Here is an 18945-nt window from a genome sequence, read left to right on the forward strand (position 1 = left end):
GTCTTTCCTTCTCTAATTCAAAAGACTGTCTATCCAAATCCAGCTGTTGCTTTTTAAGCTTCAGTCTGGTTTGTTCCACCCTCAACTTATTGAGTTCCCTCTCTAACATTCTGTCATCAGGGTTGGTGGGAGGGACATTTCTAGAAACAGAGCTATGATGGGAATGAACAGAAGGAGACCTGTCCCTTACAGAAGCCACCCTAACAGCTTGGTTTACAGAAACATTACTACCAGTATGGTGAGAATAAATGCTTTTGCTATGATGTGAGACAACACTATTTATTTGGTGTGGCTCATCATCATTACCATCTATGCTAGATTGTCTAGTAATGGGCAGGCTGGGAAGTTTCTTTCCTGAATCTTTTCCTGGGGGAGTCCCTGAATCAGATTGGGAACTATTAGGTACTTTTTCAACAGATGGGGCACCTATGGCCTTATCCTGTTCTCTAAGCATGTTAAGTAACAGTTCCCAGGAAGGATTCTTCCCTACACTCAAACCTCTCTCTATACAGAGACTCCTTGCTCTTTTCCAGCTAAGGTTGTCATATGCAAGTTTGGACAGATCAACACTTTGGCCTGTGCCAGACATTTTTAAAGAGAGTTAAAGTGATAGAAAAAGAGAAAAAAGTTTTCAGAACTTTTTGGAAAGACAGAAAAAAACTTTTTAAACTTTGAAGAACTTTTTGAAAGTTTAGAGGTACTTTTCAGCACTTAGAAAAGAGTGAAAAGAGGAAATGCAAAACTTTTTGGCTATGTGTATATACACTGACTTTGTTTTGTATATTTTTCTCTTATGAAAAGTACAATGACAAGAGTGGTAAGTAGTCTCAAGCACTTATCCCACCACTGCACAACCAATGTAGGAGGCTGGACTGGCTTGTAGTGAGTACCAAGGGGTACTTGCACCTTGCACCAGGCCCAGTTATCCCTTATTAGTGTATAGGGTGTCTAGCAGCTTAGGCTGATAGATAATGGTAGCTTAGCAGAGCAGCTTAGGCTGAACTAGGAGACGTGTGAAGCTACTACAGTACCACTTAGTGTCATATGCACAATATCATAAGAAAACACAATACACAGTTATACTAAAAATAAAGGTACTTTATTTTTATGACAATATGCCCAAAGTATCTTAGAGTGTACCCTCAGTGAGAGGATAGGAAATATACACAAGATATATATACACAATAGCAAAAATATGCAGTATAGTCTTAGAAAACAGTGCAAACAATGTATAGTTACAATAGGATGCAATGGGGAAACATAGGGATAGGGGCAACACAAACCATATACTCCAAAAGTGGAATGCGAACCACGAATGGACCCCAAACCTATGTGACCTTGTAGAGGGTCGCTGGGACTATTAGAAAATAGTGAGAGTTAGAAAAATAACCCTCCCCAAGACCCTGAAAAGTGAGTGCAAAGTGCACTAAAGTTCCCCTAAGGACAAAGTAGTCGTGTTAGAGGAATAATGCAGGAAAGACACAAACCAGCAATGCAACAACTGTGGATTTCCAATCTAGGGTAGATGTGGAACAAGGGGACCAAGTCCAAAAGTCACAAGCAAGTCAGAGATGGGCAGATGCCCAGGAAATGCCAGCTGCGGGTGCAAAGAAGCTTCTACTGGACAGAAGAAGCTGAGGTTTCTGCAGGAACGAAAAGGGCTAGAGACTTCCCCTTTGGTGGACAAATCCTTCTTGCCGTGGAGAGTTGTGCAGAAGTGTTTTCCCGCCGAAAGAAGGCCAATAAGCCTTGCTAGCTGCAAATCGTGCGTTTGGCGTTTTTGAAAGCTGCTGGGGCCCAGGAGGGACCAGGAGGTCGGAAATTGGACCTGAAGAGAGAGGGGACGTCGAGCAAGACAAAGAGCCCTCACTAAAGCAGGTAGCACCCGGAGAAGTGCCAGAAACAGGCACTACAAGGATGCGTGAAACGGTGCTCGCCGAAGTTGCACAAAGGAGTCCCACGTCGCCGGAGACCAACTTAGAAAGTCGTGCAATGCAGGTTAGAGTGCTGTGGACCCAGGCTTGGCTGTGCACAAAGGATTTCCGCCGGAAGTGCACAGGGGCCCGAGTAGCTGCAAAGTCACGGTTCCCAGCAATGCAGCCCAGTGAGGTGAGGCAAGGACTTACCTCCACCAAACTTGGGCTGAAGAGTCACTGGACTGTGGGGGTCACTTGGACAGAGTCGCTGGATTCGAGGGACCTCGCTCGTCGTGTTGAGAGGAGACCCAAGGGACCGGTAATGCAGCTTTTTGGTGCCTGCGGTTGCAGGGGGAAGATTCCGTCGACCCACGGGAGATTTCTTCGGAGCTTCTGGTGCAGAGAGGAGGCAGGCTACCCCCACAGCATGCACAAGCAGGAAAACAGTAGAGAAGGCGGCAGGATCAGCGTTACAGAGTTGCAGTAGTCGTCTTTGCTACTATGTTGCAGGTTTGCAGGCTTCCAGAGCGGTCAGCAGTCGTTTCCTTATCAGAAGGTGAAGAGAGAGATGCAGAGGAACTCGGATGAGCTCTTGCATTCGTTATCTAAAGTTTCCCCAGAGACAGAGACCCTAAATAGCCAGAAAAGAGGGTTTGGCTACCTAGGAGAGAGGATAGGCTACTAACACCTGAAGGAGCCTATCAGCAGGAGTCTCTGATGTCACCTGGTGGCACTGGCCACTCAGAGCAGTCCAGTGTGCCAGCAGCACCTCTGTTTCCAAGATGGCAGAGGTCTGGAGCACACTGGAGGAGCTCTGGACACCTCCCAGGGGAGGTGCAGGTCAGGGGAGTGGTCACTCCCCTTTCCTTTGTCCAGTTTCGCGCCAGAGCAGGGGCTAAGGGGTCCCTGAACCGGTGTAGACTGGCTTATGCAGAATTTGGCACATCTGTGCCCAAGAAAGCATTTCCAGAGGCTGGGGGAGGCTACTCCTCCCCTGCCTTCACACCATTTTCCAAAGGGAGAGGGTGTCACACCCTCTCTCAGAGGAAGTTCCTTGTTCTGCCATCCTGGGCAAGGCCTGGCTGGACCCCAGGAGGGCAGCTGCCTGTCTGAGGGGTTGGCAGCAGCAGCAGCTGCAGTGAAACCCCAGGAAGGGCAGTTTGGCAGTACCAGGGTCTGTGCTACAGACCACTGGGATCATGGGATTGTGCCAACTATGCCAGGATGGTATAGAGGGGGCAATTCCATGATCATAGACATGTTACATGGCCATATTCGGAGTTACCATGGTGAAGCTACATATAGGTAGTGACCTATATGTAGTGCACGCGTGTAATGGTGTCCCCGCACTCACAAAGTTCAGGGAATTGGCTCTGAACAATGTGGGGGTACCTTGGCTAGTGCCAGGGTGCCCTCACACTAAGTAACTTTGCACCTAACCTTTACCAGGTAAAGGTTAGACATATAGGTGACTTATAAGTTACTTAAGTGCAGTGTAAAATGGCTGTGAAATAACGTGGACGTTATTTCACTCAGGCTGCAGTGGCAGGCCTGTGTAAGAATTGTCAGAGCTCCCTATGGGTGGCAAAAGAAATGCTGCAGCCCATAGGGATCTCCTGGAACCCCAATACCCTGGGTACCTCAGTACCATATACTAGGGAATTATAAGGGTGTTCCAGTAAGCCAATGTAAATTGGTAAAAATGGTCACTAGCCTGTTAGTGACAATTTGAAAGTAATGAGAGAGCCTAACCACTGAGGTTCTGGTTAGCAGAGCCTCAGTGAGACAGTTAGGCACCACACAGGGAACATATACATGCACACCTATGAGCACTGGGGCCCTGTGTGACAGGGTCCCAGTGACACATACATATAGGCCACAAACCTATGAGCACTGGGGTCCTGACCAGCAGGATCCCAGTGACACATAACAACCATACTGAAAATATAGTGTTTTCACTATGAGCACTGAGGCCTGGCTATCAGGATCCCAGTGAGACAGTGAAAACAGTGACAAACACCCTGACATACACTCACAAACAGGCCAAAAGTGGGGGTAACAAGGCTAGAAAGAGGCTACCTTCTCACACAACCCCCCCCAAACGAAGGACAATAAGGCTAACCTTGGCCAGTTGAGACTTTATTGTCTAAGTGGTGATAAGTAGAGAGTAGCTCTGCAATAGACTGGTTACTCCCTTTATCATCCACCATATGGTTACTTCCCTGTGGGGATGTAAACCACCCTGTTTGAAGTTTTTTAGCTAAGCAACAATGTGAAGATGTATTTTCAGAGTTTCTATCAGTAAGTTTTAGTTTAGAGCAGTGGGAATTGTCCACTGAACCTATTTGTAGTGATGGAAATGCCAGACAGGGATGCTGTCTCAGAAAAGCCATAGCTGGGCAAAAACTTTGTCCATCTGGCTGGAAGAGAGAACAGGGATGCTGTTTCTCTTGAGTTGGAGCAGGGCAGGGATGCTGTCCTATGAGCTCCACACTAGGGCAGGGATGCTGTCCTAAGTGTTGTGAGGTAGTGCAGGGTTTCTGCACTAAAGTTTCTCTGGGAGGGTTGGAGGGATGCTCCATGTTAACTAAAATGGTGCTGTTTTCCTCACCAATGTTAGTTATCCCACAGAGAGGTACTTCCACCTCAGGGAGTCCAGCTTTGCCAGCTGATGATTCCCTTGGAACAGGTGCCACCCCAGGAGAGGTTTCTCCCACCACAGGAATAGTATCCTGAATGGTAGGGTGGTTAGGGGATACTGTGATACCCTTTTTACCTGTTGATGGAGAGGGATCCTGAGTTTTCAGGCCTTCTCTCCTTTGCTTTTTCATTTCACTTGAAATGAGAGGGAACAATTCCTCAGGGATGCCCAGCATGGCTGCATGGGCATAAAACTCTACATCAGCCCAACCTGAGGCCTCTAGGTCATTACCTAAGAGACAGTCTACAGGTAAGCTAGGTGATACCACCACCTGCTTAGGGCCAGTAACTCCACCCCAACTAAACTGAATTATAGCTAAGGGAAGAAACTTAGTGGAGTTATGGACATCAATAATCTTATACTGTTGTCCAATGATGTGTTGTTCAGGAGGCACTATGTTTTCAGTCACCAAAGTGAAACTGGCACCTGTGTCCCTGTAGGCCAAGGCCTCAACACCATTTATTGAAACTGTCTGCCTGTACTTATCCATTGTAAGGGGACAAGCAGCCAGTGTGGCAAGGCCAATGCCACTAGGTGTGACAGAAACTGTCTTGGGACTGATTACATCAGTTTCCACTATGGACCCATAAGTGAACCCAACTACACCCTTTGCTTGACTGTTGCCAGCAGTCCCACCACTAGTACCACTACTGCTAGGGGCACTAGAGCTTGATGTATTAGTGGTGGTAGGCTCAGGGGGTTTACCTGGACAGGACTTATCCCCTGGCCTATGGCCTCTATTTTTACACACAAAGCACCAAGGCTTTTTAATGTGTGCAGGTTGGGAAGAAGAGGAAGAATTTGTTTTATCCCCACCCTCTGAAGAGTGTTTAAGATTTGAAGTGGGATCTTTGGTTTTACCCTTATCCCCATGCTTATCTTGAGATTTTTCCCCATCTTTCTTCTTATTGCCATCTTTGTCACCCCCTGTATGAACTTTTCTGTTCACCCTTGTTCTGACCCATTTGTCTGCCTTCTTTCCCAATTCTTGGGGAGAGGTCAGATCAGAGTCTACCAGGTACTGGTGCAACAAATCAGACACACAATTATTAAGTATATGCTCTCTCAGGATTGTGTTATACAGGCTTTCATAATCAGTAACTTTACTGCCATGTAACCACCCCTCCAAGGCCTTCACTGAATGGTCAATAAAATCAACCCAGTCTTGTGAAGACTCCTTTTTGGTCTCTCTGAACTTTATCCTGTACTGTTCAGTGGTTAAGCCATAACCATCCAGGAGTGCATTCTTAAGAACTTGGAAATTATTAGCATCATTTTCTTTCACAGTAAGGAGCCTATCCCTACCTTTTCCACTAAATGATAGCCATAGGATAGCAGCCCACTGCCTTTGAGGGACATCCTGTACAACACAGGCCCTCTCAAGTGCAGCAAACCACTTGTTAATGTCATCCCCCTCCTTATAAGGGGGAACTATCTTGTGCAGATTCCTGGAATCATGCTCTTTTGCAGGATGACTATGGGGAATATTGCTGCTGCCACCATGGGTATATAAACCCAACTTCTGTCTTTCCTTCTCTAATTCAAAAGACTGTCTATCCAAATCCAGCTGTTGCTTTTTAAGCTTCAGTCTGGTTTGTTCCACCCTCAACTTATTGAGTTCCCTCTCTAACATTCTGTCATCAGGGATGGTGGGAGGGACATTTCTAGAAACAGAGCTATGATGGGAATGAACAGAAGGAGACCTGTCCCTTACAGAAGCCACCTTAACAGCTTGGTTTACAGAAACATTACTACCAGTATGGTGAGAATAAATGCTTTTGCTATGATGTGAGACAACACTATTTATTTGGTGTGGCTCATCATCATTACCATCTATGCTAGATTGTCTAGTAATGGGCAGGCTGGGAAGTTTCTTTCCTGAATCTTTTCCTGGGGGAGTCCCTGAATCAGATTGGGAACTATTAGGTACTTTTTCAACAGATGGGGCACCTATGGCCTTATCCTGTTCTCTAAGCATGTTAAGTAACAGTTCCCAGGAAGGATTCTTCCCTACACTCAAACCTCTCTCTATACAGAGACTCCTTGCTCTTTTCCAGCTAAGGTTGTCATATGCAAGTTTGGACAGATCAACACTTTGGCCTGTGCCAGACATTTTTAAAGAGAGTTAAAGTGATAGAAAAAGAGAAAAAAGTTTTCAGAACTTTTTGGAAAGACAGAAAAAAACTTTTTAAACTTTTAAGAACTTTTTGAAAGTTTAGAGGTACTTTTCAGCACTTAGAAAAGAGTGAAAAGAGGAAATGCAAAACTTTTTGGCTATGTGTATATACACTGACTTTGTTTTGTATATTTTTCTCTTATGAAAAGTACAATGACAAGAGTGGTAAGTAGTCTCAAGCACTTATCCCACCACTGCACAACCAATGTAGGAGGCTGGACTGGCTTGTAGTGAGTACCAAGGGGTACTTGCACCTTGCACCAGGCCCAGTTATCCCTTATTAGTGTATAGGGTGTCTAGCAGCTTAGGCTGATAGATAATGGTAGCTTAGCAGAGCAGCTTAGGCTGAACTAGGAGACGTGTGAAGCTACTACAGTACCACTTAGTGTCATATGCACAATATCATAAGAAAACACAATACACAGTTATACTAAAAATAAAGGTACTTTATTTTTATGACAATATGCCCAAAGTATCTTAGAGTGTACCCTCAGTGAGAGGATAGGAAATATACACAAGATATATGTACACAATAGCAAAAATATGCAGTATAGTCTTAGAAAACAGTGCAAACAATGTATAGTTACAATAGGATGCAATGGGGAAACATAGGGATAGGGGCAACACAAACCATATACTCCAAAAGTGGAATGCGAACCACGAATGGACCCCAAACCTATGTGACCTTGTAGAGGGTCGCTGGGACTATTAGAAAATAGTGAGAGTTAGAAAAATAACCCTCCCCAAGACCCTGAAAAGTGAGTGCAAAGTGCACTAAAGTTCCCCTAAGGACAAAGTAGTCGTGTTAGAGGAATAATGCAGGAAAGACACAAACCAGCAATGCAACAACTGTGGATTTCCAATCTAGGGTAGATGTGGAACAAGGGGACCAAGTCCAAAAGTCACAAGCAAGTCAGAGATGGGCAGATGCCCAGGAAATGCCAGCTGCGGGTGCAAAGAAGCTTCTACTGGACAGAAGAAGCTGAGGTTTCTGCAGGAACGAAAAGGGCTAGAGACTTCCCCTTTGGTGGACAAATCCTTCTTGCCATGGAGAGTTGTGCAGAAGTGTTTTCCCACCGAAAGAATGCCAATAAGCCTTGCTAGCTGCAAATCGTGCGTTTGGCGTTTTTGGACGCTGCTGGGGCCCAGGAGGGACCAGGAGGTCGGAAATTGGACCTGAAGAGAGAGGGGACGTCGAGCAAGACAAAGAGCCCTCACTAAAGCAGGTAGCACCCGGAGAAGTGCCAGAAACAGGCACTACAAGGATGCGTGAAACGGTGCTCGCCGAAGTTGCACAAAGGAGTCCCACGTCGCCGGAGACCAACTTAGAAAGTCGTGCAATGCAGGTTAGAGTGCCGTGGACCCAGGCTTGGCTGTGCACAAAGGATTTCCGCCGGAAGTGCACAGGGGCCCGAGTAGCTGCAAAGTCACGGTTCCCAGCAATGCAGCCCAGCGAGGTGAGGCAAGGACTTACCTCCACCAAACTTGGGCTGAAGAGTCACTGGACTGTGGGGGTCACTTGGACAGAGTCGCTGGATTCGAGGGACCTCGCTCGTCGTGTTGAGAGGAGACCCAAGGGACCGGTAATGCAGCTTTTTGGTGCCTGCGGTTGCAGGGGGAAGATTCCGTCGACCCACGGGAGATTTCTTCGGAGCTTCTGGTGCAGAGAGGAGGCAGGCTACCCCCACAGCATGCACAAGCAGGAAAACAGTAGAGAAGGCGGCAGGATCAGCGTTACAGAGTTGCAGTAGTCGTCTTTGCTACTATGTTGCAGGTTTGCAGGCTTCCAGAGCGGTCAGCAGTCGTTTCCTTATCAGAAGGTGAAGAGAGAGATGCAGAGGAACTCGGATGAGCTCTTGCATTCGTTATCTAAAGTTTCCCCAGAGACAGAGACCCTAAATAGCCAGAAAAGAGGGTTTGGCTACCTAGGAGAGAGGATAGGCTACTAACACCTGAAGGAGCCTATCAGCAGGAGTCTCTGATGTCACCTGGTGGCACTGGCCACTCAGAGCAGTCCAGTGTGCCAGCAGCACCTCTGTTTCCAAGATGGCAGAGGTCTGGAGCACACTGGAGGAGCTCTGGACACCTCCCAGGGGAGGTGCAGGTCAGGGGAGTGGTCACTCCCCTTTCCTTTGTCCAGTTTCGCGCCAGAGCAGGGGCTAAGGGGTCCCTGAACCGGTGTAGACTGGCTTATGCAGAATTTGGCACATCTGTGCCCAAGAAAGCATTTCCAGAGGCTGGGGGAGGCTACTCCTCCCCTGCCTTCACACCATTTTCCAAAGGGAGAGGGTGTCACACCCTCTCTCAGAGGAAGTTCTTTGTTCTGCCATCCTGGGCAAGGCCTGGCTGGACCCCAGGAGGGCAGCTGCCTGTCTGAGGGGTTGGCAGCAGCAGCAGCTGCAGTGAAACCCCAGGAAGGGCAGTTTGGCAGTACCAGGGTCTGTGCTACAGACCACTGGGATCATGGGATTGTGCCAACTATGCCAGGATGGTATAGAGGGGGCAATTCCATGATCATAGACATGTTACATGGCCATATTCGGAGTTACCATGGTGAAGCTACATATAGGTAGTGACCTATATGTAGTGCACGCGTGTAATGGTGTCCCCGCACTCACAAAGTTCAGGGAATTGGCTCTGAACAATGTGGGGGTACCTTGGCTAGTGCCAGGGTGCCCTCACACTAAGTAACTTTGCACCTAACCTTTACCAGGTAAAGGTTAGACATATAGGTGACTTATAAGTTACTTAAGTGCAGTGTAAAATGGCTGTGAAATAACGTGGACGTTATTTCACTCAGGCTGCAGTGGCAGGCCTGTGTAAGAATTGTCAGAGCTCCCTATGGGTGGCAAAAGAAATGCTGCAGCCCATAGGGATCTCCTGGAACCCCAATACCCTGGGTACCTCAGTACCATATACTAGGGAATTATAAGGGTGTTCCAGTAAGCCAATGTAAATTGGTAAAAATGGTCACTAGCCTGTTAGTGACAATTTGAAAGTAATGAGAGAGCCTAACCACTGAGGTTCTGGTTAGCAGAGCCTCAGTGAGACAGTTAGGCACCACACAGGGAACATATACATGCACACCTATGAGCACTGGGGCCCTGTGTGACAGGGTCCCAGTGACACATACATATAGGCCACAAACCTATGAGCACTGGGGTCCTGACCAGCAGGATCCCAGTGACACATAACAACCATACTGAAAATATAGTGTTTTCACTATGAGCACTGAGGCCTGGCTATCAGGATCCCAGTGAGACAGTGAAAACAGTGACAAACACCCTGACATACACTCACAAACAGGCCAAAAGTGGGGGTAACAAGGCTAGAAAGAGGCTACCTTCTCACACAACCCCCCCCAAACGAAGGACAATAAGGCTAACCTTGGCCAGTTGAGACTTTATTGTCTAAGTGGTGATAAGTAGAGAGTAGCTCTGCAATAGACTGGTTACTCCCTTTATCATCCACCATATGGTTACTTCCCTGTGGGGATGTAAACCACCCTGTTTGAAGTTTTTTAGCTAAGCAACAATGTGAAGATGTATTTTCAGAGTTTCTATCAGTAAGTTTTAGTTTAGAGCAGTGGGAATTGTCCACTGAACCTATTTGTAGTGATGGAAATGCCAGACAGGGATGCTGTCTCAGAAAAGCCATAGCTGGGCAAAAACTTTGTCCATCTGGCTGGAAGAGAGAACAGGGATGCTGTTTCTCTTGAGTTGGAGCAGGGCAGGGATGCTGTCCTATGAGCTCCACACTAGGGCAGGGATGCTGTCCTAAGTGTTGTGAGGTAGTGCAGGGTTTCTGCACTAAAGTTTCTCTGGGAGGGTTGGAGGGATGCTCCATGTTAACTAAAATGGTGCTGTTTTCCTCACCAATGTTAGTTATCCCACAGAGAGGTACTTCCACCTCAGGGAGTCCAGCTTTGCCAGCTGATGATTCCCTTGGAACAGGTGCCACCCCAGGAGAGGTTTCTCCCACCACAGGAATAGTATCCTGAATGGTAGGGTGGTTAGGGGATACTGTGATACCCTTTTTACCTGTTGATGGAGAGGGATCCTGAGTTTTCAGGCCTTCTCTCCTTTGCTTTTTCATTTCACTTGAAATGAGAGGGAACAATTCCTCAGGGATGCCCAGCATGGCTGCATGGGCATAAAACTCTACATCAGCCCAACCTGAGGCCTCTAGGTCATTACCTAAGAGACAGTCTACAGGTAAGCTAGGTGATACCACCACCTGCTTAGGGCCAGTAACTCCACCCCAACTAAACTGAATTATAGCTAAGGGAAGAAACTTAGTGGAGTTATGGACATCAATAATCTTATACTGTTGTCCAATGATGTGTTGTTCAGGAGGCACTATGTTTTCAGTCACCAAAGTGAAACTGGCACCTGTGTCCCTGTAGGCCAAGGCCTCAACACCATTTATTGAAACTGTCTGCCTGTACTTATCCATTGTAAGGGGACAAGCAGCCAGTGTGGCAAGGCCAATGCCACTAGGTGTGACAGAAACTGTCTTGGGACTGATTACATCAGTTTCCACTATGGACCCATAAGTGAACCCAACTACACCCTTTGCTTGACTGTTGCCAGCAGTCCCACCACTAGTACCACTACTGCTAGGGGCACTAGAGCTTGATGTATTAGTGGTGGTAGGCTCAGGGGGTTTACCTGGACAGGACTTATCCCCTGGCCTATGGCCTCTATTTTTACACACAAAGCACCAAGGCTTTTTAATGTGTGCAGGTTGGGAAGAAGAGGAAGAATTTGTTTTATCCCCACCCTCTGAAGAGTGTTTAAGATTTGAAGTGGGATCTTTGGTTTTACCCTTATCCCCATGCTTATCTTGAGATTTTTCCCCATCTTTCTTCTTATTGCCATCTTTGTCACCCCCTGTATGAACTTTTCTGTTCACCCTTGTTCTGACCCATTTGTCTGCCTTCTTTCCCAATTCTTGGGGAGAGGTCAGATCAGAGTCTACCAGGTACTGGTGCAACAAATCAGACACACAATTATTAAGTATATGCTCTCTCAGGATTGTGTTATACAGGCTTTCATAATCAGTAACTTTACTGCCATGTAACCACCCCTCCAAGGCCTTCACTGAATGGTCAATAAAATCAACCCAGTCTTGTGAAGACTCCTTTTTGGTCTCTCTGAACTTTATCCTGTACTGTTCAGTGGTTAAGCCATAACCATCCAGGAGTGCATTCTTAAGAACTTGGAAATTATTAGCATCATTTTCTTTCACAGTAAGGAGCCTATCCCTACCTTTTCCACTAAATGATAGCCATAGGATAGCAGCCCACTGCCTTTGAGGGACATCCTGTACAACACAGGCCCTCTCAAGTGCAGCAAACCACTTGTTAATGTCATCCCCCTCCTTATAAGGGGGAACTATCTTGTGCAGATTCCTGGAATCATGCTCTTTTGCAGGATGACTATGGGGAATATTGCTGCTGCCACCATGGGTATCTAAACCCAACTTCTGTCTTTCCTTCTCTAATTCAAAAGACTGTCTATCCAAATCCAGCTGTTGCTTTTTAAGCTTCAGTCTGGTTTGTTCCACCCTCAACTTATTGAGTTCCCTCTCTAACATTCTGTCATCAGGGTTGGTGGGAGGGACATTTCTAGAAACAGAGCTATGATGGGAATGAACAGAAGGAGACCTGTCCCTTACAGAAGCCACCCTAACAGCTTGGTTTACAGAAACATTACTACCAGTATGGTGAGAATAAATGCTTTTGCTATGATGTGAGACAACACTATTTATTTGGTGTGGCTCATCATCATTACCATCTATGCTAGATTGTCTAGTAATGGGCAGGCTGGGAAGTTTCTTTCCTGAATCTTTTCCTGGGGGAGTCCCTGAATCAGATTGGGAACTATTAGGTACTTTTTCAACAGATGGGGCACCTATGGCCTTATCCTGTTCTCTAAGCATGTTAAGTAACAGTTCCCAGGAAGGATTCTTCCCTACACTCAAACCTCTCTCTATACAGAGACTCCTTGCTCTTTTCCAGCTAAGGTTGTCATATGCAAGTTTGGACAGATCAACACTTTGGCCTGTGCCAGACATTTTTAAAGAGAGTTAAAGTGATAGAAAAAGAGAAAAAAGTTTTCAGAACTTTTTGGAAAGACAGAAAAAAACTTTTTAAACTTTTAAGAACTTTTTGAAAGTTTAGAGGTACTTTTCCGCACTTAGAAAAGAGTGAAAAGAGGAAATGCAAAACTTTTTGGCTATGTGTATATACACTGACCTTGTTTTGTATATTTTTCTCTTATGAAAAGTACAATGACAAGAGTGGTAAGTAGTCTCAAGCACTTATCCCACCACTGCACAACCAATGTAGGAGGCTGGACTGGCTTGTAGTGAGTACCAAGGGGTACTTGCACCTTGCACCAGGCCCAGTTATCCCTTATTAGTGTATAGGGTGTCTAGCAGCTTAGGCTGATAGATAATGGTAGCTTAGCAGAGCAGCTTAGGCTGAACTAGGAGACGTGTGAAGCTACTACAGTACCACTTAGTGTCATATGCACAATATCATAAGAAAACACAATACACAGTTATACTAAAAATAAAGGTACTTTATTTTTATGACAATATGCCCAAAGTATCTTAGAGTGTACCCTCAGTGAGAGGATAGGAAATATACACAAGATATATATACACAATAGCAAAAATATGCAGTATAGTCTTAGAAAACAGTGCAAACAATGTATAGTTACAATAGGATGCAATGGGGAAACATAGGGATAGGGGCAACACAAACCATATACTCCAAAAGTGGAATGCGAACCACGAATGGACCCCAAACCTATGTGACCTTGTAGAGGGTCGCTGGGACTATTAGAAAATAGTGAGAGTTAGAAAAATAACCCTCCCCAAGACCCTGAAAAGTGAGTGCAAAGTGCACTAAAGTTCCCCTAAGGACAAAGTAGTCGTGTTAGAGGAATAATGCAGGAAAGACACAAACCAGCAATGCAACAACTGTGGATTTCCAATCTAGGGTACCTGTGGAACAAGGGGACCAAGTCCAAAAGTCACAAGCAAGTCGGAGATGGGCAGATGCCCAGGAAATGCCAGCTGCGGGTGCAAAGAAGCTTCTACTGGACAGAAGAAGCTGAGGTTTCTGCAGGAACGAAAAGGGCTAGAGACTTCCCCTTTAGTGGACGGATCCCTCTCGCCGTGGAGAGTCGTGCAAAAGTATTTTCCCGCCGAAAGAACGCCAACAAGCCTTGCTAGCTGCAAATCGTGCGTTTGGCGTTTTTGGACGCTGCTGGAGCCCAGGAGGGACCATGAGGTCGCAAATTGGACCTGAAGAGAGAGGGGACATCGAGCAAAACAAAGAGCCCTCACTGAAGCAGGTAGCACCCGGAGAAGTGCCAGAAACAGGCACTACAAGGATGCGTGAAACGGTGCTCGCCGAAGTTGCACAAAGGAGTCCCACGTCGCCGGAGACCAACTTAGAAAGTCGTGCAATGCAGGTTAGAGTGCTGTGGACCCAGGCTTGGCTGTGCACAAAGGATTTCCACTGGAAGTGCACAGGGGCCGGAGTAGCTGCAAAGTCGCGGTTCCCAGCAATGCAGCCCAGCGAGGTGAGGCAAGGACTTACCTCCACCAAACTTGGGCTGAAGAGTCACTGGACTGTGCGGGTCACTTGGACAGAGTCGCTGGATTCGAGGGACCTCGCTCGTCGTGCTGAGAGGAGACCCAAGGGACCGGTAATGCAGCTTTTTGGTGCCTGCGGTTGCAGGGGGAAGATTCCGTCGACCCACGGGAGATTTCTTCTGAGCTTCTGGTGCAGAGAGGAGGCAGGCTACCCCCACAGCATGCACAAGCAGGAAAACAGTTGAGAAGGCGGCAGGATCAGCGTTACAGAGTTGCAGTAGTCGTCTTTGCTACCATGTTGCAGGTTTGCAGGCTTCCAGCGCGGTCAGCAGTCGTTTCCTTATCAGAAGGTGAAGAGAGAGATGCAGAGGAACTTGGATGAGCTCTTGCATTCGTTATCTAAAGTTTCCCCACAGACAGAGACCCTAAATAGCCAGAAAAGAGGGTTTGGCTACCTAGGAGAGAGGATAGGCTACTAACACCTGAAGGAGCCTATCAGCAGGAGTCTCTGATGTCACCTGGTGGCACTGGCCACTCAGAGCAGTCCAGTGTGCCAGCAGCACCTCTGTTTCCAAGATGGCAGAGGTCTGGAGCACACTGGAGGAGCTCTGGACACCTCCCAGGGGAGGTGCAGGTCAGGGGAGTGGTCACTCCCCTTTCCTTTGTCCAGTTTCGCGCCAGAGCAGGGGCTAAGGGGTCCCTGAACCGGTGTAGACTGGCTTATGCAGAATTGGGCACATCTGTGCCCAAGAAAGCATTTCCAGAGGCTGGGGGAGGCTACTCCTCCCCTGCCTTCACACCATTTTCCAAAGGGAGAGGGTGTCACACCCTCTCTCAGAGGAAGTTCTTTGTTCTGCCATCCTGGGCCAGGCCTGGCTGGACCCCAGGAGGGCAGCTGCCTGTCTGAGGGGTTGGCAGCAGCAGCAGCTGCAGTGAAACCCCAGGAAGGGCAGTTTGGCAGTACCAGGGTCTGTGCTACAGACCACTGGGATCATGGGATTGTGCCAACTATGCCAGGATGGTATAGAGGGGGCAATTCCATGATCATAGACATGTTACATGGCCATATTCGGAGTTACCATGGTGAAGCTACATATAGGTAGTGACCTATATGTAGTGCACGCGTGAAATGGTGTCCCCGCACTCACAAAGTTCAGGGAATTGGCTCTGAACGATGTGGGGGTACCTTGGCTAGTGCCAGGGTGCCCTCACACTAAGTAACTTTGCACCTAACCTTTACCAGGTAAAGGTTAGACATATAGGTGACTTATAATTTACTTACGTGCAGTGTAAAATGGCTGTGAAATAACGTGGACGTTATTTCACTCAGGCTGCAGTGGCAGGCCTGTGTAAGAATTGTCAGAGCTCCCTATGGGTGGCAAAAGAAATGCTGCAGCCCATAGGGATCTCCTGGAACCCCAATACCCTGGGTACCTCAGTACCATATACTAGGGAATTATAAGGGTGTTCCAGTAAGCCAATGTAAATTGGTAAAAATGGTCACTAGCCTGTTAGTGACAATTTGAAAGTAATGAGAGAGCATAACCACTGAGGTTCTGGTTAGCAGAGCCTCAGTGAGACAGTTAGGCACCACACAGGGAACATATACATGCACACCTATGAGCACTGGGGCCCTGTGTGACAGGGTCCCAGTGACACATACATATAGGCCACAAACCTATGAGCACTGGGGTCCTGACCAGCAGGATCCCAGTGACACATAACAACCATACTGAAAATATAGTGTTTTCACTATGAGCACTGAGGCCTGGCTATCAGGATCCCAGTGAGACAGTGAAAACAGTGACAAACACCCTGACATACACTCACAAACAGGCCAAAAGTGGGGGTAACAAGGCTAGAAAGAGGCTACCTTCTCACAATGTCCTTTTGCGATTCAGCACACTGCATTAAAAAAACACATTTAATATGAGAGCCAGGCAGCTAAGCTTCGGCTCATGCTAACTTAAGGCCTACAAGATTTATTTAGCATAACTTTAATAACATAATCATTAATAATTAGCACAAAACCATTCTTTAATACAAATATTCATAGGCATTAGTCATTTTCATTAGTCCCCGTATACATTGGCGGCCACATTTCAAACGCACATTTTAGCAAAACAGGTTAATACAATTTCTATGGAGCATTATTGCACTCTATTTCACAAACATTTCATGTTAATTTAGATTCTATAAGCTACACTCTCTCACTAATTAAAAGGAAATCATCTTCCCACATAATTCCATTGATGGTCCTCAAAAAATCTCTAGTATCTTTAATATACGAAGGCAATGCCTCTACAAATGGACGTAAAAAGAAGTCCACATATTTAGAAATGTTTTCTAATAGACTAGCTATTGATGACAACATAGGTCTCCCTGGAGGATTGTCTGCATTTTTGTGTAACTTCGGCAAAAAATAAATGTCTTCTGTTCTAGGAAATTCAATCTTGAGGAATTGATATTCCTCCCATTCAATGAGCCCCATATCTCTCCATTCATTTAGTTTTTCAAACACATTTCTTTTGGCCTCTAACTTCTCCTCTCTACTAGAAATTGAATAATTATTCTCATCCTGTAGCTGTCTCAACCCTTGCTTAATATACTTATCTCTGGATAATACCACTACATTTCCACCCTTATCTGATTTTGTTATAATAATCGCCTTATTATTGTGCAAAGATTCAATTGCTTTCTCTATGTTTCAATTTCAGGTTATCATAGTTAGACAGTTTCACATAACTCAATTTTTTTATTGCATTCATTACACCCTTCTCAAAAACATTAATCGCATCGCAATTAACTGTAGGAAAGAAAGTTGATTTTGGTTGAAAACCACTGGGACACCGCTTATCAATGTCAATTCTCATTTGTATTAAATTCAAGACAGGATCAGGAATTGCCTCAATACTTTCATCAAATTCACACATTGTGTGCAACATTTCCATATCTTTTATCTGTAAGTTGGAAGTTATACATTCAACCGCAGTATTCTGACCTTTTACCTGAGTTCCAAACCATTTCTTCAACCTCAATTTCCTGATGAAATTAATAAATCAATGTGACTTTGAGTATTATCAAAATGTGTTACCGGGCAAAAAGATAGTCCCAAAGATAATACCTCTTTTTCCAAATCAGATATGTACGTATCTGAAAGATTAACCACAATCATTTTGTCTATTCCTTTGATGTCATTTGGCCCCTTGTTTGCATTCCCACCGGGCCCTCTTTTGACTCTTCGATTCCTCTTCTTGTTCGTCTTCCTCTTTCTCGTCCTCAATGAGGCTTTCTTCCTCTTACTGTTTGTCCCATCGATCTTCCTTGGGCTATAAAATCGAATTCTTTTCAAATATTGTCTTTTACTCCACCACTATCTGATTGTTGTGATACATCACTTTCACTATCATCACTTTCTCTCACATCTTTTCTTACATCAACTTCTGTCTTATTCACATCATTAATCACCGTTTTAAAAATTTTATTACTGAATCTGGCAGCTATAGATCTTTCTCTTGATTTGTTTCTAACCATATCATATTTCCTTCCAAACGTAAGAATCTGCCCCTTCTCATAGTGTTTCAAATCTCTAAAAAAATATTGTTGTTTCTTCAATTTCAAAGTTTCTTCAGCTCTACACAATTTTTTATTTATTTTCTCCAACTCTTTATCAAATTCTTCTGATGTACCCAATTCTTTCACTTCTTTGGAAATCCTCTCAATTTCAGTAATTAACCTATCACGTTCCTTCCATGCATATTTTACCAATCTTCTCAACATGTTAGTACTACACTGGTGATTGTTTTCCATCCATTCTGTTTCCAGATCTGGATTTTCTGAGGTAGGTATTACAAAGATCCTTATGCCTCTGGGGATCCTTCCAACATCAATATATTTTTGTAATGTTACTGCTTCCCACCATTTTGATTGTTCTTTCTTTGAATATTTCCACACCATATCCCATATCACATTTTTACTTCTACCTGTCCTCTCAGAGTGCATTTCAGTACTTCAATTCTTCACTGTCTCATTAGGAGCCAGATTATCAAAAAGCTGCTCTGCTGCTGCACAACGCTTCACTTCTCTCTCTGATGCCATTTTAGTGAAAACCCAATCAGTACTCCAGACATCCACACTTCAATACTTTTGTATCATGGTGCTCTCCTTTGCCCTCAATGAAAAAACATATCAAGGCGTGAATAAGAATCTTTCTTTGCATTCACGGAACTCACCGTCTTACACCAGGGTTCACATCCGCCCTCCGCCCAGTGTTTTCCCTGTCACGGCTTTGTTCCGAGTAATTTCGACACATTCTCCATTTCTAAGCTTCTTTGTGTATTTTCACTTTACAACGCGTAATCACACATCCATGATGGGGGGGTGGGCTCAGACTTTTAAATTTGAATAACGTCTTCACAGAATACACTTTCTGTACCAGAGTGCCTACTTGTTTTTGAGAAGTGCCGCTACTCCCCAGTGAAAAGTATTACATTTTTCTTGAGAAGTGCAGATACTCTCCCTCTCAAAATAAAAAAGTGCTG

This window comes from Pleurodeles waltl, chromosome 2_2, assembly GCF_031143425.1.
Source record: "Pleurodeles waltl isolate 20211129_DDA chromosome 2_2, aPleWal1.hap1.20221129, whole genome shotgun sequence".
In the NCBI taxonomy this organism is placed as follows: Eukaryota; Metazoa; Chordata; class Amphibia; order Caudata; family Salamandridae; genus Pleurodeles; species Pleurodeles waltl.